Raw genomic sequence first — 19,536 nt, 5'->3', positions numbered from 1 at the left:
TAACAACAACAATGTTGATATGGCTCATTCTTCTGTCTGATCAACTCTTCCCATGTCTTGCATGACAACAACGGGATTGTTTCCTTTCTTAGCGGCAGCCAATCGTTAATGCAAAATTGCAAAAAAACAAAACAAACCCACGTCTTTTGACAAAGAGAAGGATTTGAAGTGGAAAAAAATAACTAAAGAAAGGCATCCTATTTCTGCCAGGGAGAGAGGTTGAGAAATGAATCCAGCGTTTTCCTTCGACTTCTTTCCGTCCCTAAGCTTCTTAAAAGAGTAATTTCAGGAGAGCTCTCCAAGAGCGCGTCGGCAAAATTTTGGGTCTCTTCCGTACTCATTAAGAGCATGTTGCAAATGTCCTTAATCTCCTCTCATTTTGCTGGTGCAGATGCTCCTTGGTTTTTTCTCTCTCCTTTCTCTCCCTTCCAAATAGCAAAGGCAATCGCAGTGTTTGTTTGTAAAGCAGAAAATGTTAAATATTGTGTATGTTTTTTTGGGGGGAAATATTTCCTTGATGTTCCTACTGAATCAAAGTTGATTCATTTGCTTATCTGATGTTTGGTATTTGAATGGCTAGGAGAGTATTGTGATACATTTGGGCCAGGCCCATAGCCAGGATTTTGATTTGGGGGGTGCTGAGTTTGATTTGGGGGGTGCTGAGTTTGATTTGGGGATGCTCAGTTTGATTTGGGGGGTGTTGGGTTTGATTTGGGGGGGTGCTGAGTTTAATTTGGGGGTGCTGAGTTTGATGGGGGGGGGGTGCTGAGTTTAATTTGGGGGGAGGGGGCTGAGGATGTACCCTAGCAAACCTTTTGTATCGTTATCCCAGTAACCCCATGCATATGGGATGTATTGAGCATGGTGATCAGATCATGATATGAATAAATGTAACCGTTTACGTAATGTACCCGTAAGGCCTTCTCGCGGACCACCCTGAGAATTTGGGGGGGGGGATTTGAGGGGGGAAGCCCTTCAACCCCCCCCCCCCCCCCCCGCTACATGCCTGATTTGGGCCATTCTGGGTTGTTGTGAATTTTCCGGGCTATAAGACCATGTAACAGAAGCATTCTCTTCTGACGTTTCACCAGAAGGAGAAGGAAAAGGAGAAGGAGAAGAAAAAAAAAGAAGAAAAAGAAGAGGAAGAAGAAGAGGAAGAAGAAGAAGACGAAGAAGAAGAAGAACAAGAAGAAGAAGAGGAAGAAGAAAACAAAGAAGAGGAAGAAGAAGAGGAGGAGGAAGAGGAAGAAGAAGAAGAGGAGGAGGAAGAGAACGAAGAAGAGGAGGAAGAAGAAATTGAAGAAGAAGAGGAGGAGGAGGAGGAGGAAGAAGAAGAAGTGGAAGAGGAAGAAGAAGAGGAAGAAGAAGAAGAGGAAGAAGAAGAAAAGGAAGAAGAAGAAGAAGAAAAAGAAGAAGAAGAGGAGGATGAGGAGGAAGAAGAAGAAGAAGAGGAAGAAGAAGAAGAGGAAGAAAAAGAAAAAGAAGAGGAGGAGGAGGAGGAGGAGGAAGAAGAAGAGGAAGAAGAAGAAGAGGAAGAGGAAGAAAAAGAAGAGGAAGAGGAGGAGGAGGAAGAGGAAGAAGAAGAAGAAGAAAACGAAGAAGAGGAAGAAGAAGAGGAAGAGGAAGAGGAAGAAGAAGAAGAAGAAAAGGAAGAAAAAGAAGAAGAAGAGGAGGAGGAGGAGGAGGAAGAAGAAGAAGAAGAAGAAGAAGAAGAAGAAGAAGAAGAAGAAGAAGAACAACAACAACAACAACAACAACAACAACTTTATTTTTCTACCCCGCCTCCATCTCCCCGAAGGGACTCGGGCCGGCTTACATGGGGCCCAAGCCCAAGGCACAATACAATGAAAAACAAAGCAATAACAATTAAGACAGAATAAAACAGCGTAAAACAACATAACAATAATATCTAGCAACAACAATAACAGCAGACTAATTTTGGAGTGGGGGAGGAAAACCATTATGTGAACTGGTTAAAGGATAAGGTGGTTTAGTGAGGTGGATAACAATGTATAACGGCATAGGAAATATCATGGAAACAGAGCAAATTAACAGGATCGGTTAATATAATTGTAACCTCTGAGGATGCCTGTCGTAGAAACGTCAGGAGAGAATGCTTCTGAAACAAGGGCCATACATCTTGGAAAATTAACAACAAACCAGTGATTCTGGCCACGAAAGCCTTCGACGATACAAAATACAAACTGTCTTGGTACGTCCCTGCACAGAACATCTAAGAATGTAACTGTGGCCAAAACTCCCAGGCTCAGCTAGATTCCTGGTTTCAAAGTGATCCTTTTTATGTAGAAATAAGACCTACTAATTTAAATATGATGGCAATGGAGGAGATCTTGAAAATGCTCCATTTCTCTGGAAAATAATGATTTTACAAATGCTGGATGTATTGTATTCTAAGTGCTTTGCATGGCAACCTCATGTGTTGCACTATAAACCACGCCGAGTCCCTTTTCAGAGATGGTGGCGGGATATAAATAAAATTACGGAGCCCTCGGCGGCGCAATGGGTTAAACCCTTGTGCCGGCAGGACTGCTGACAGAAAGGTCGGCAGTTTGAAACCGGGGAGCAGGGTGAGCTCCCATCTGTCAGCTACGGCTTCCCATGAAGGGACATGAGAGAAGCTTCCCATAGGATGGTAAGACATCAGGGCTTTTCTGGGCAACATCCTTGCAGATGGCCAATTCTCTCACACCAGAAGTGACTTGCAGTTTGTCAAGCCACTCCTGACACAAAATAAAATTAAAAAAAATAAGATTATTATTATTATTATTTATTACGTATTTCAGTTAATATCTGTGTGCTACTGGGATAAACTGTGCCTGGTGAATGTGTGTCAGGAGTGACTTGAGAAACTGCAAGTCGCTTCTGGTGTGAGAGAATTGCCCGTCTGCAAGGACGAAGCCCAGGGGACATTGCCCGGATGTTTTGATGTTTTACCATCCTTGTGGGAGGCTTCTCTCATGTCTCTGCACGGGGAGCTGGAGCTGACAGAGGAAGCTCAATCTGCTCTCCCCTGATTCGAACCGCTGACCTGTTGGTCAGCGGTTTTGTCATCACAAGCGTTTAGCCCATGAATGAATGGGATAGAAACCATTTAAAATTAATATATCAGTCAAAATTCTGCGCATAAGAGATTAAATCAGGGGGCACTTAGTAGATTTTTATCTCCATTTCAAAATACTGTTTATTTTGATGTTTGCATATTTGTATATTTTGAATTGTGTGCTAATGCTTTTATGTTAAGCTGCTTTGAGTTTCCTTTGGGATAGATTTTTGTTTATTTTTTTATGTTATTTATTGTGTCCAAAGGGAATTGAGAATACAGTTATAATGGATAGAAAAACCACAAACAAAGTTAAAAACTTGGCATTGTACTAAATGTCCTTTGACCAGTATCTGGCCACGTGGAGTGCCTCTGGTGTTGCTGCAAGAAGGTCCTCCATTGTGCAAGTGGCAGGGCTCAGGTTGCATTGCAGCAGGTGGTCAGTGGCTTGCTCTTCTCCGCACTCGCATGTCGTGGACTCCACTTTGTGGCCCCATTTCTTAAAGTTGGCTCTGCATCTCGTGGTGCCGGAGTGCAGTCTGTTTAATGCCTTCCAAGTCACCCAGTCTTCTTTGTACCCAGGGAGAAGTCTCTCATCTGGTATCAGCCATGGATTGAGTTTCCGGGTTTGAGCCTGCCACTTTTGGGCTCTGGCTTGCTGAGGTGTTTCTGCGAGTATCTCTGTAGATCTTAGGAAGCTATTTCTTGATTTAAGGTTTTTAAATCGCTGTGTGTTATTGTCTATATGTAAGTTATAATAATTGTATTGCTTTATTTGCTTATTGCTTTGTTGTTTTTACTGGTGTGTTGTTGGGCTTGGCTTCATGTAAGCCGCTCCAAGTCCCTTTGGGGAGATGGTGGCGAGGTATAAATAAAGTTTATTTATTTATTTATTTATTTACGCGAGAGAAGCCTCTCCATGGGATCGTAACACATCCAGGCATCCCCTGGGTGTGTTAACCTGCCACTTTTGGACTCTCGCTTGCTGAGGTGTTCCTGCAAGTGTCTCCTCAGCACCTTCCAGATTGCCCACTGTTTGCCCAGGAGGGAGTTTCTCATCTGGTATCAGCCACTGATTGAGAGGTTTTTAGCCTGCCACTTTTGGACTCTTGCTTGCTGAGGTGTTTCTGCGGGTATCCCTGTAGATCTTAGGAAGCTATTTCTTGATTTAAGGTGGAACATGAGAGAAGCGTCCCCATGGGATTGTAACACATCCGGTCATCCCCTGGATGTGTTAGCCTGTCACTTTTGGACTCTTGCTGGCTGGGGTGTTCCTGCAAGTGTCTGCTCAGTGCCTTCCAGATTGCCCACTGTTTGCCCAGGAGGGTGTTTCTCATCTGGTTGAGAGGTTTTTAGCCTGCCACTTTTGGACTCTTGCTTGCTGAGGTGTTCCTGCAAGTGTCCTGCTCAGCGCCTTCCAGATTGCACACTGTTTGCCCAGGAGAGAGTTTCTCATTTGGTATCAGCCACTGATTGAGAGGTTTTAGCCTGCCACTTTTGGACTCTTGCTTGCTGGGGTGTTCCTGCAAGTGTCCGCTCAGCACCTTCCTGTGTCCCTAGAAGGGAGTTAGGAATTGTGGGAATTGTAGTCCAAAACACTTGGAGGGCTGAAGTTTGCCCATGCCTGCTTTAGCATGGGCATGCTAAAGCCCATGAGAAAGAATGACGCTGCCTGTGGCTTGAGCACGAATGGGCTTCCATAATGTGGCAGACTAATGCGTTAGCGAGAAGTTACATCCTTGTATGGAAAGTACACAGAATAATAAACTCCAGTCTGGCACCTATCGGAGCTGCCCATCTGTTTGAGAGGCGCTTGGGCAAACCACCGCTGTGAATATCGTGTGGGGTGTGGAAAGTTTACACAAGATAACCCTCTTTTTGTGAACAGCAGGCCCAATTCGGAAGACAATCCCGATGCAGCAGGGGTCCATGAATCTTTAAGGAGTCTATGGGTGGCCTTCAGGCATTCCAAGTTCCTTTATTTGGCGTCCATTGACTTCTAGGAATGAATGAATCTGGATTGCTGTGTGTTTTCAGGGCTGTATGGCTATGCTCCAGAAACATTCTCTCCTGACGTTTTGCCTGCATCTGTAGCAGGCATCCTCAGAGGTTGTGAGGTCTGTTGGAAACTAGGAAAATGGGGTTCATATGTCCAGGGTGAGAGAAAGAATTCTTTCTCTGTTTGAGGTAGGTATGAATGTTTCAATTGCCCACCTTTATTAGCATTTAATGGCCTTGCAGTTTTAGTCTGGCTTCTTACTGCCTGGAGGAATCTTTTGTTGGGAGGTGATTAGTTGGCCCTGATTGTTTATTGTCTGGAGTTCCCCCACAGATATATACATCCCCATTTTCCTCGTTTCCAACAGAACTCACAACCTCTGAGGATGCCTGCCATAGAATCCTTTGTTGGGAGGTGATTAGTTGGCCCTGAATGTTTATTGTCTGGAGTCTCCCCACAGATATATAAACCCCATTTTCCTAGTTTCCAACAGACCTCACAACCTCTGAGGATGCCTGCCATGGAATCCTTTATTGGGAGGTGATTAGTTGGCCCCGATTATTTATTGTCTGGAGTTCCCCCACAGATATATAAACCCCATTTTCCTAGTTACCAACAGACCTCACTGCCTCTGAGGATGCCTGCCATGGAATCCTTTGTTGGGAGGTGATTAGTTGGCCCCGATTGTTTATTGTCTGGAGTTCCCCCACAGATATATAAACCCCGTTTTCCTAGTTTCCAACAGACCTCACTGCCTCTGAGGATGCCTGCCATGGAATCCTTTGTTGGGAGGTGATTAGTTGGCCCTGATTGTTTATTGTCTGGAGTTCCCCCACAGATATATAAAACCCGTTTTCTTAGTTTCCAACAGACCTCACAACCTCTGAGGATGCCTGCCATGGAATTGTTTGATGGGAGGTGATTAGTTGGCCCCGATTATTTATTGTCTGGAGTTCCCCCACAGATATATAAACCCCCATTTTCCTAGTTTCCAACAGACCTCACAACCTCTGAGGATGCCTGCCATAGATGTGGGCGAAACGCCAGGAGAGAATGCTTCTGGGCATACAACCCGGAAAACACACAACAGCCCAGTGATTCCGGTCATGAATGCCTTCGACAATACATTCCAGCTAGACTTTTAGCTAAAGCAAAAGTGGGAAATAAAGGCAATGTACCTGCCCAGGTGGAGAGGTTTGCCTGATGATGCAGAGCTTTAAAAATGAGGTGTGGAACGGCTTCAAAAGACAGCTAGGCTGCATGTTTTCAGGGCTGCTAATGTGTGTGGCTGTCAATGAATAATAGCAGGTTCTGCAGGATGTATGTAAAAGGGAAGAACAGACAAAGCCTCCTCTTAGCATTCCTTCCTCGCCTAAGAGAACACTGTGAAATCGACAGGGTTGCCATAAGTCCACAAAAGACTTGATGGCATATACACTTTGTGGCACTTTCGGAAGGAAATCTGAGTTCTAGATCAGTGCTTCTCAACCTTCCTAATGCTGTGACCCCTTAATACAGTTCCTCATGTTGTGGTGACCCCCAACCATAACATTATTTTCGTTGCTACTTCATAACTGCAATTTTGCTACTGTTATGAATCTTAATGTAAATATCTGATATGCAGGATGTATTTTCGGTAACTGGACCAAATTTGGCACAAAGACCGATACACCCAAATTTGAATACTGATTGATTTCGTCATTTGAGAGTTGTTGCTGCTGGGATTTATAGTTCACCTACAATCAGAGAGCATTCTGAACTTCACCAACAATGAAAATGAACCAAACTTGGCACACAGAACTCCCATGACCAACAGAAAATACTGGAACGGTTTCATGGGCATAGACCTTGAGTTTTGGAGTTATAGTTCATCTACACCCAGAGAGCACTGTAGACTCAAACAATGATGGATCTGGACCAAACTTAGCACAGATACTCAATATGCCCAAATGTGAACACTGATGGAGTTTGGGGGAAATAGACCTTGACATTTGGGAGTTGTAGTTGCTGGGATTTATAGTTCGCCTAAAATCAAAGAGCGTCCTGAACTCACCAATGATGGAATTGGGCCAAACTTGGCACATAGAACTCCCATGACCAACAGAAAATACTGGAATGGTTTGGTGGGCATTTGCCTTGAGTTTTGGAGTTATAGTTCACCTAAATCCAGAGAGCACTGTGGACTGAAACAATGATGGATCTGGACCAAACTTGGCACGGATACTCAACCTGCCCCAAATGTGAACACTGATGGAGTTTGGGGGAAATAGACCTTGACATTTGGGAGTTGTAGTTGCTGGGATTTATAGTTCGCCTAAAATCAAAGAGCGTCCTGAACTCACCAATGATGGAATTGGGCCAAACTTGGCACATAGAACTCCCATGACCAACAGAAAATACTGGAATGGTTTGGTGGGCATTTGCCTTGAGTTTTGGAGTTATAGTTCACCTAAATCCAGAGAGCACTGTGGACTGAAACAATGATGGATCTGGACCAAACTTGGCACGGATACTCAACCTGCCCCAAATGTGAACACTGATGGAGTTTGAGGGAAATAGACCTTGACATTTGGGAGTTGTAGTTGCTGGGATTTATAGTTCACCTACAATCGAAGAGTATTCTGAACCCCACCAATGATAGAATTGGGCCAAACTTCACACACAGAACCCCCATGACCAACAGAAAACACTGTGTTTTCTGATGGTCTTTGGTGACTGCTCTGGCACCCCCTCGTGATCTCCCCCCCAGGGGTCCCAACCCCCAAGTTGAGAAACATTGCTCTAGTTTTTCAATGAATATCTCATTGAGTCACAACCAATTCACCCTAGTTTGCGGCAGTCACCAAAATAGTATTATTATTATTATTATTATTATTATTATAATAATAATAATAATAATTATTATTATTATTATTGAGAGGAATGAATGGAAGACACCAAAGCATAGATAGGTGGCATTAGTGTGGATGGATGAGTGAAGTGTCTTTAAGTAGGGCAGTGGGACCATATTATTATTATTATTATTATTATTATTATTATTATTATTTGAAACACAACAAGCTGGGTCCACAGCAGACAAGATCACTCTGCTGGCTGTTGTATTGGATCACATGTTGGACACTTCCCAAGTGTCCAGAACTGTGTGATGTATCGGCGAGTAATGCGTGCAGATCCCAGTAAGGTGGCTTTCTGCAGCTGGCAGTTGGTAATTTTGTCAGAGCCGATTGTGTTTAAGTGCAGGCCAAGGTCTTTAGGCACTGCAGCCAGAGTGCCGATCACCACTGGGACCAACTTGACTGGCTTGTGCGGGAGTCTTTGCAGTTCGATCTTTAAATCCTCATATCGTGTAAGCTTATTATTATTATGTTGTCAAAGGCTTTCATAGCCAGAATCACTGGGTTGCTGTGAGTTTTCCTGGCCATATGGCCATGTTCCAGAAGCATTCTCTCCTGAGAATGCTTCTGGAACATGGCCATACAGCCCGGAAAACTCACAGCAACCCACTTGTTGTTGTTATTGTTGTTGTTGTTATATTCTAAAGTCAAAGTATGTATGTATGTATGTATGTTCCACAAAGGCTTCTACATGGTTCAATGGATTCAGAAACAAACCTGTACACGTAACCTTCACCATCCACCTTAAAATATTGGTGCAAGTCGACGTACCTGTTTTGAAAAGCGTTTACCTGAGTTAGGTATAGGTAAAGGTTTTCCCCTGACATTAAGTCCAGTCGAGACTTAACTCTGAGGGTTGGTGCTCATCTCCATTTCTAAGCTGAAGAGCCGGCATTGTCCATAGACACCTCCAAGGTCATGTGGCTGGCATGACTGCATGGATCGCCGTTACCTTCCCACCGGAGCAATACCTATTGATCTACTCACATTTCCATGTTTTCAAACTGCTAGGTTGGCAGAAGCTGAGTTAAGAAGTTGAGTACTAAAACTTTAGTAAAACAGTACGACCTTTTCCCATGTGTGCATTTTCTAGTGGGAACAGCCATAAAATTGAAAAGCTAACTATGATTATATATAACTAGCCGTTCCCTGGCACGCATTGCTGTGGCCGTCTGTGTATGTGTTTTGTGTGTGTGTATACTATGTGTATATATGTGGTTTTGCGCATGTGTTGTAATGTATTTTTTACTCTTTGGCTTTTTAAGTTCCTTCCTCTGTGTTTTTATGAGTGATGGTCACTCATTGGCCTGATAGGTGTATTGTGTCCAAATTTGGTGTCAATTTGGTCAATTCGTCCAGTAGTTTTTGAGCTATGTTAATCCCACAAATGAACATTACATTTTTATTTATATAGATAAATACAATTCAGAATACATAACCTGGGCAATGCCAGACATATGTGCAAGACCAGGCATGGGCAAACTTGAGCCCTCCAGGTGTTTTGGACTTCAACTGGGAATTGAAGTCCAAAACACCTGGAGGGCTGAAGTTTGCCCATGCCTGTGCGAGACAGATATACTAATGTGTGTATGTGTATCCAGACACAATCGGCCATCAGAGCAAACAAGGTTTTTCTATTGCCGCCCAGGAAAACCCAACCACCAAGCCACCGCTCTCTCCCATATATTAATCTACCCAAGTATTGCTATAATACCAATCATGTGAGGCCCTTGGAGCAGGTCTAAGAATGGGCCCTGCACACGGCGCACCAAATGGTCAGAAAGGGAACCCTCCCCCAGCAGAAGGGCTGCCACCAACAACAACCATCACCACGGCTCTCTGTCTCTCTCCCCCCCTCCTTTCTCCAGGGCTTAAGAGGAGAAAATCCCAAACCTTCGGATCTAAATGCCCAGAGAAGTCCTGGGCAGCAGAATCTCTTACCCAGCTCTAAATCTCTTTTCAATTCAGGTTAAGCTTCTCTTTTTATTACAGATTATAGGGATCTCCCACTGTATCACTTCTGGGTTATCCTTTTAACACATTTTGCTCTTTCTCGCCGGGGTTATTTTTTGTGGTTTCTCGTGGGGTTGGGAAGGAGCTGCCCTTGGTCTTTTCTCCACGATCCGTGCCCCAGACCAAATCTCTGTTATGCTTCCTTGCAGAGGGACCCGGAGGCGCTCGAGACGGACAACCGGGCCCTGGGACTGCTCTCCGGAGAAGGTAAGCAAGACCTTTTTCATCCACAAAGATGTGTGTTTGGATGAGAGAATGAAAAATGAGGATACTATGCCACCGACATAGGCATTCAGTGGTCGACCATGGAGCTCTTCATAGATAAGAGACCCAACGAGATGGAAGAGAGGCAATATGTATGATCTGTCTATCATCTGTCTAGCATCTCTATTTAGCTATCTATTTATCTGAATACCAACCATACAAGAAAAACTTCTGACAAGGTACCTATTGATCACTTTTGATCATCAGCCTATAAGCTGAATCTTCCTCATTCTTCCTGGTGAAGAATTCAATACAACTTGGAAACTCTTGGATGAGAGACTGAAAAATAGGGACGTTATGGACATTCAGTAGATGGTCGTTGTTGACAATATAGCTCTTCATAGGTAAGATACACAAAGGTATGGAGGAGAGGTAATATCTAGATAGGTTCTATCTATCATCTATCAAGCAATATCTATCTATCTATCTATCTATCTATCTATCTATCTATCTATCTAAATACCAACCATACAAGAAAGACTTCTCTCATCTGTAACCAAAGTGCCTTTTGATCTCTTTTGATCATCAACTTACAAGTTCCATCTTCCTCATTCTTCCTGGTGAAGAATTCAATACAACTTGGAGACTCTTGGATGAGATCCTGAAAAATTGGGACATTATGGACATTCAGTAGACGGTCGTTGACAATATAGCTCTTCGTAGGTAAGATGCACAAAGGGATGGAGGAGAGGTAATATATATGTTCTATCTATCATCTATCTATCATCTATCTATCTATCTATCTATCTATCTATCTATCTATCTATCTATCTATCTATCTGGTATCCCTATCTATCTATCTATCTATCTATCTATCTATCTATCTATCTGAATACCAACCATACAAGGAAGACTTCAATCATCTATAACCAAAGTGCCTTTTGATCACTTTTGATCATCAACCTACGAGTTGTATGTTCCTTATTCTTCCTGGTGAAGAATTCAATACAACTTGGAAACTCTTGGATGAGATCCTGAAAATTGGGACATTGTGGACATTCAGTAGATGGTTGTTGGCTATGTAGATATTCATAGATAAGAGACCCAAAGGGATGGAGGAGACGTAATATATATGTTCTATCTATCTATCTATCTATCTATCTATCTATCTATCTGAATACCAACCATACAAGGAAGACTTCAATCATCTATAACCAAAGTGCCTTTTGATCACTTTTGATCATCAACCTATGAGTTGTATGTTCCTTATTCTTCCTGGTGAAGAATTCAATACAACTTGGAAACTCTTGGATGAGATCCTGAAAATTGGGACATTGTGGACATTCAGTAGATGGTTGTTGGCAATGTAGTTATTCATAGATAAGAGACCCAAAGGGATGGAGGAGAGGTAATATATATGTTCTATCTATCATCTATCTATCTATCTATCTATCCTACCTACCTACCTACCTACCTACCTATCTATTATATCTATCTATCTATCTATCTATCTATCTATCTGAACATCAACCATACAAGGAAGACTTCACTCATCCGTAACCAAGGTGTCTTTTGATCACTTTTGATCATCAACCCACAAGTTGCATCTTCCTTACTCTTCTTAGTGAAGGATTCCATATAGCTTTTGGACTGAAAAATGGGGACATTATGGGCATTCAGTAGATGGTTGTTGGCAATGTAGCTCTTCATAGGTAAGGGAGATACCATATGTATGGTCTTCTATCTATCTATCTATCTATCTATCTATCTATCTATTGTTGGCAATGTAGCTCTTCACAGATAAGAGAGATACCACATGTACAGTCTTCTATCTATCTTTCTATTGTTGGCAATGTAGCTCTTCATAGATAAGGGAGATACCATATGTACAATCTTCTATCTATCTATCTATCTCTATCTATCTATCTATCTATCTATCTATCTATCTATCTATCATCTATCTATCTATCATTTATCTATCTATCTATTGCTGGCAATGTAGCTCTTCATAGATAAGGGAGATACCATATGTATGGTCTTCTACCTGTCTGTCTGTCTGTCTGTCTGTCTGTCTACCTAATTGATGTCTCTTAGTTGGTATAGGAGATGGTTGTTGGCAATATACCTCTTCATAGATATGAGACCCAAAGAGAACAGGGAGATGCCATATGCTCTGAGTCGCCTTCAGGCTGATATGAGCCCGAACTGATATGAACTGTTTCTATAGTAGCACTGAATTTTTGCTGTTCGTAGTTGTTGTGAACTGCTGTGAGTCGCCTTCGGGCTGAGAACAGCGGTATATAAGTAAGGTAAATAGATAAATAAATAAATAAATAAGGTAGAAATAATGCAAATATCTATCTATAGGAGATAATTGTTGGCAATATAGCTCTTCATAGATAAGAAACCCAAAGAGAACAGGGAGATGCCATATGTATGGTCTACTATCTATCTATCTATCTATCTATCTATATAGATAGACAGACAGACAGACAGACAGATAAGTCTATCTATAGGATAGATAAGTCTATCTCTATCTATAGGAGATGGTTGTTGGCAATGTAGCTCTTCATAGATAAGAAACCCAAAGAGAACAGAGAGATGCCATATGTATGGTCTTCTATCTGTCTGTCTGTCTGTCTATCTATCTATCTATCTATCTATCTATCTATCTACCTATAGGAGATGGTTGTTGGCAATATAACTCTTCATAGATAAGAAACCCAAAAAGAACAGGGAGATGCCATATGTATGGTCCTCTATCTATCTACCTACCTACCTACCTACCTATCGATGTATCTTAGTTGGTATAGGAGACGGTTATTGGCAATGTAGCTCTTTATAGATAAGAGACAATATCCATAGAAGGGAGACTTCGGTCATCTGAAACCAAGGTGCTTTTGAGTCCCTTTTGATCTTCACCCTAAAAATCTGTGTCTTCCCCATTTTTTCTCATGAAGAATTCCATACAATTTGGAAACTCACCCTAAATCCCATAAAAGAATGATTTTATTCTGTAAAAAAAATTATCTTCGGTCGGCGGCTCTAGTTTTTAGTCTATTCAGTTAATGGCGCACATAAGCCGTTTCTGCGTTTCTCGGATGACTGCGCAAGAGTTGGAAAATTGCCGAAATGGCAAAACCGACTTGAATCAGAAACGAATGACCATGTTATGAAATCATTGTGATTTTTTTTTTTGCTTTCTTCAAGGCATCATTTAGATATAGAGAAATAATTCTAATATTTACAATGGTATCTTTAGTCTTTATCGAAGTTGTACTTCTTTAATGCTCCTTCTTGTGTTCAGTATACCATTCATGGTATGAGTATATATATCTGCAAACTATCGGATCACATATAGAAATATTTAATATGAACTCACATTTTGCTGTGTGAATAGGTGCAGCTTACCAATATATCTCTTCTTTTTTTTAAGGTGTAGTCATTTTTATTCTAATAGATATTTTATCTATAGAGAAGGGTGGAATATAAATGTCTCAATCTGTCACAGAGAAAATCATATAGTTAAAGCCGAGCTCTGATGGTAGCAAAACTTACAACAGGCATAAATGCAAAATGTAGTGCTTTCCTTAGATTGGGATTGGAGTTTTTAACAACCTTATTTTCTTCAAAAATATATTTATGTTTTTTCGAAGGCTGGAATCAATACATTGTTGTGAGCTTTCTAGGCTGTATGTCCATGTTCCAGAAGCATTCTCTCCTGACATTTCACCCACATCTATGGCAGGCATCCTCAGAGGTTGTGAGGTCTGTTGGAAACTAGGCAAGTGATGTTTATATATCTGTAGAATATCCAGGGTGGGGGAAACAGATCTCACAACCTTTGAGGATCCCTGTCATAGGTGTGGGCGAAATGTCAGGAGAGAATGCTTCTGGAACATGGCCATACAGCCCAGGAAACTTACAGCAACCATATTGATGTTTGCTATACGCTTCCCAAAACCCATGAAAAAGGGTTTCAATTCACTTCAAACCATTTTGTTAAAACCTACAATTGAAAACAAAATTGAAATTGGAGTTCTAACAATACTTAGGGATATGGCTTCCTTCCTTCTTTCCTTCCTTCCTTCAGCCGTTCTTTTCTTCCTTCGATCCTTCCTTCCTTCCTTCCTTCCTTCCTTCCTTCCTTCTTTCCTTCCTTCGGCCATTCTTTTCTTCCTTCCTTCCTTCCTTCCTTCCTTCCTTCCTTCGATCGTTCTTTTCTTCCTTCGATTCTCCCTTCCTTCCTTCCTTCCTTCCTTCCTTCCTTCCTTCCTTCCTTCTTTCTCTCTTCCCTTCCCTCCTGCTTTCCTTCCTTCCCTCTTTTTTCTTTCCTTCTCTCCTTCAATATAGCAATATATAATACTAATAGTGTGCTATGCGAATAATATATTGTATGTACATATCACTTGTATGCCGCTTTGAGTCCCCTTCAGGGTGGGAAAGGTGGGATATAAATGTCATAAATAAACAAATAAATAAATCTATCCATCTATATGCCCATCCAGCTATCTATCTATCTATCTATCTATCTATCTATTCATCCATCCATCTGTCTATCCATCTATCTGTCCATCACCGTCGAGGTGAGAAGGGTGGGATATAAATGTTGTAAATAAATAAGTAAATAGATAAATAAATAAATCTATCCATCTATCTGCCCATCTATCTATCTATCTATCTGTCTGTCTGTCTGTCTGTCTGTCTGTCTATCCATCCATCCATCCATCCATCCATCCATCCATCTATCCGTCTATCACCGTCGGGGTGAGAAGAGTGGGATATAAATGTTGTAAATAAATAAGTAAATAGATAAATAAATACATCTATCCATCTATCTTCCCATCCAGCTGTCTGTCTGTCTGTCTATCTATCTATCTATCTATCTATCTATCTATCTATCCATCTATCCGTCTATCACCTTCGGGGTGAGAAGGGTGGGATATAAATGTTGTAAATAAATAAGTAAATAGATAAATAAATACATCTATCCATCTATCTTCCCATCCAGCTATCTGTCCATCTATCCATCTGTCTATCCAGGATATAAATGTCACATACAAACAAACAAACAAACAAACAAACAAACAAATCTATCTGTCTATCTATCTATCTATCTGTCTGTCTGTCTGTCTGTCTGTCCACCCATCTATCTGTCTGCCTGTCTGTCTATCCGTCCATCTATCCATCTATCACCTTCGGGGTGAGAAGGTTGGGATATAAATGTCGCAAATAAGTAAATAAATATATATATACATACATAAATAAATCTATCCATCTATCTGTATATCCAGCTATCTCTCTGTCTGTCTATTTATCTGTCTGTCTGTCTGACCATCCATCTGTCTATCGATCTATCCGTCAATCACCTTCGGGGTGAGAAGGGTGGGATATAAATGTCTAAATCTATCTATCTATCATCTGTCTATTTATCTATCTATCTATCTATCTATCTATCTATCTATCTGTCCATCCATCTATCCATCTGTCCGTCTACCTGCCCATCCATCGATCCATCATCTCCAGTTGTTTATACTTGATTATAGATTACAACAACATTGAATTTTGAGGGAAAAGTTGAGTTCTTCTTATATTTTTCATAGCATATGTACCTGTGTGCACATTATATTAGAGAAGATGGACCTTGTTGTGATTGGTCTTGGGGAAAGGGAGGAAAACGCTTTTTGTTTGCTTGATTTAAAGGGACTCTCTCGTTGCATTCTTGTTGCCAGTGTATAAACCGATAATCCGAGACACTGCAAAGAGATGACATTCCGAATAGCCAAATATCTGGGGCAAAACAACATCTGCCCACTTGAAACCTCCGCAGGTTTCCATATTTCGCTAAGCCCCAAAGAGAGGTTTAGCGCTTCCCTTGCATTAAGCAGCTCATATTTTTTCCCCCAGTTCCTACTAGTTCATGCATTTGTACAGAAATATTTGCCTTTGCAACATTCTCCTAATAGCAATGACATCAGTTTCAGTTCGTATTTGATTCGGGGTTTTAAATTCAGTTTGTTTTAAGAATAAAGAAGGAACAAGCCTAACTCATTTTTCTGTATTAGGAAATCTTTTGTTAGTTTTTTCTGCTGGGTAGAAAGACACATTGGAAGATGCCCTCATCTTGTGTTCTATATTGTTGGGTGCCGTCAGATCATTTCTGACTTATGACAACATTAAGATGAAGCTATCATTGGGTTTTTTGAGTCTGAGAGAGTGTGACTCACCAAAGGGTCACCCACTGAGTTTCCATGGCCAATGGCTGGCCTTGAGAAAGTCACACATTCTCAGCTCCAAAAGATCCTATGAGAAGTTCTCCGTAAATCAGAAACGGATCAAAGGCACACCACGAAATAACAATTCTGTCTTCCGGGCAAACTCATACACTCTGATACAAACTGATGTTAAGGTGAAGCTATCATCGAGTATCATCGGGTTTTCTGGGGCTGAGAGTGTGTGACTCACCCAAGCGTCACCCATTGAGTTTCCATGGCCAATGGCTGGCCTTGAGTAAATCATGCACTCTTGGCCCCATAAGATCCTATGAGAAGTTCTCCGTAGAGAAACAGCTCAAAGGCACACAATGGAACAAAAATTGTCTTCCTAGGCAAATGGATACACACTTCCCATTTATCTGTGTGCTATGAACAACCAAAAAAATTGAAATAAATTTAATAAAATAACATAAATTATGTAAATTATATAATAATTATAATAGAAACCAGCATAGTTATCTTGTTTGCTGTGTACTAATCTTGTTGCGTACCTAATAATAATAATATTATGTGAGAGGAAGCCACAGGGAGGAGGGAGCAAGCTTGTTTTCTGCTTCTTGGAGACTAGGACGCAATGGAACAATGGCTTCAAACTACAAGAGAGGAGATTCCATCTGAACATTAGGAAGAACTTCCTGACTGTGAGAGCCGTTCAGCAGTGGAACTCTCTGCCCCGGAGTGTGGTGGAGGCTCCTTCTTTGGAAGCTTTTAAGCAGAGGCTGGATGGCCATTTGTCAGGGGTGATTTGAATGCAATATTCCTGCTTCTTGGCAGGGGGTTGGACTGGATGGCCCATGAGGTCTCTTCCAACTCTTTGATTCTATGATTCTAATAATAATAATAATAATAATAATAATAATAATAATAGTAATAATAATAATAATAATATTAAAGACTCTGGCACAAGCCAGTAAAGGTGGTCCCAGTAGTGATCGACACACTGGGTGCAGTGCCTAAAGACCTTGGCCTGCACTTAAAAACAATCGGCACTGACAAAATTACCACCTGCCAGCTGCAAAAGATCACCCTACTTGGATCTGCACGCATTATTCACCGATACATCACGCATTCCTAGAAGTGTCCGATGTGTGATCCAATACAACAGCCAGCATAGTGATCTTGTTTGCTGTGTATTAATCTGAAGTGTGATCGAATACAAAAGCCAGCATAGTGATCTTGTTTGCTGTGTACCAATCTTATTGTGTATCAAATAATAATAATAATAATAATAATAATAATAATAATAATAATAATAGGTGGTCCCAGTAGTAATCGGCACACTGGGTGCAGTGACTAAGGACCTTGGCCTGCACTTAAAAACAATCGGCACTGACAAAATTTCCATCTGCCAGCTGCAAAAGGTCACCCTACTCGGATCTGAATGCATTAATTGCTGATACATCACGCAGTCCTAGACACTTGGGAAGTGTCCGATGTGTGATCCAATACAACTGTCAGCATGGTGATCTTGTTTGTTGTGTACTGATCTTGTTATGTATATAATAATAATAATAATAATAATAATAATAATAATAATAACAACAACAACAACAACATCTGATGATGCGTGCCATAGATGTGGGTGAAATGTCAGGAGAGAATGCTTCTGGAGTTTTCTAGGCTGTATGGCCATGTTCCAGAAGCATTTTCTCTGGATGTTTCACCTGCACGTACGGCAGGCATCCTCAGAGGTTCTGAGGTCTGTTGGAAACTAGGCAACCTCTGAGGATGTCTGCCATAGATGTGGGTGAAATATCTGAAGAGAATGCTTCTGGAATATGGCCATACAGCCCAGAAAACTCACCACAATTCCAGCCATGAAAGCCTTTGACAACAAATCAGAAATAACCTCAAAACACACAACAGGATCCTTCTACACTTTTGGGCACTTAAAGAATAAGTTTTCCCAGTCCAGCAGAGAAACTGGTTCAAATGGTGCTTTCTTCAATCTAGAAGATAGCTGGGATTTTGGAAAGAGAGGGAAATACTGTCTAGAACAGGCAAACTTCGGCCCTCCAGGTGTTTTGGACTTCAACTCCCACAATTCCTAACAGTAACTGTCTGTCAGGCTGCATAGGTCAACAGCAAGCTAGGCTATTAATGCTCGGGAGCTCACTCTGACACGGGCTGGCTCCAAACTCATGGCCTCTCGGTCAGTAGTGATTTAATGCAGCCGGCTACTAACTAGCAGTGCCACAGCCCGGTCCATCTAGAATGCTAAGGGCATTGCCCCACATAATATACCCTCCAACTATTCCCATTTTGGCAGAGACAGCCCCCATTAACCCTCCATTACCTGATGTTTGATGGAGTGCTTCCTCATTCGTACACACTCTGATAGAAGGTTTTATGGTGTCGTAAATTAGTTAAATTAGCCTCCTCGCATAAAGCGGTACCTAAACTTGGCAGGTGAAACTGTTTTTCGGGCTACATAGGTCAACAGTAAGCTAGACTATTAATAGTCAGGAGCTCACTCCGACTTGGGCTGGCTTCACACTCATGACCTCTCAGTCAGTAGTGATTTAATGCAGCTGGTTGTGCCACAGCTTCGTCCGTGAACATGAATATTAAGGAATGCCACATTCTTCAAGAGCAACTTGAGAAACTGCAAGTTGCTTCTGGTGTGAGAGAATTGGCCATATGCAAGGACCTTGCCCAGGGAATGCCCAGATGTGTTACCATCCTATGGGAGACTTCTCTCATGTCCTCGCATGAGAAGCTGGAGCTGACAGATGGGAGCTCACCCCGCTCCCCGGATTCAAACCGCTGACCTTTTGGTCAGCAGTCTTGCCGGCACAAGGTTTTAACAGATGTGTTACTATCCTGTGGGAGGCTTCTCTCATGTCCCCGCATGAGAAGCTGAAGCTGACAGAGGTGAGCTCACCCACTCCCCAGATTCAAACCGCTGACCTTTTGGTCAGCAGTCCTGCCAGCACAAAGTTTTAACAGATGTGTTACCATCTTGTGGGAGGCTTCTCTCATGTCCCCCCATGAGAAGCTGGAACTGACAGACGGGAGCTCACCCCGCTCCCCGGATTCAAACCACTGACCTTTTGGTCAGCAATCCTGCCGGCACAAGGTTTTAACAGA

General features: G+C 41.8%; 1 protein-coding gene across 2 annotated transcripts in view; it reads left to right on the top strand.

Moving 5' to 3' along the window:
• LOC132780209 (homeobox protein otx5) overlaps positions 1–19,536 on the top strand; it is a 60,968-nt gene that overhangs the window by 12,912 nt on the left and 28,520 nt on the right. Inside the window, exons 1-2 of one of the 2 annotated variants that reach the window (XM_060783789.2) lie at positions 9,662–9,922; positions 10,117–10,174. The gene's annotated coding sequence lies outside the window, so the exon portion shown is untranslated. Of the gene's footprint in view, positions 1–9,661; positions 9,923–10,116; positions 10,175–19,536 lie in introns of those variants that run through there. The other variant, XM_060783790.2, reaches the window with a different exon arrangement.

This window comes from Anolis sagrei, chromosome X (assembly GCF_037176765.1).
Source record: "Anolis sagrei isolate rAnoSag1 chromosome X, rAnoSag1.mat, whole genome shotgun sequence".
NCBI lineage: Eukaryota > Metazoa > Chordata > Lepidosauria > Squamata > Dactyloidae > Anolis > Anolis sagrei.
This window is presented reverse-complemented; position numbering and strand designations above follow the sequence as displayed.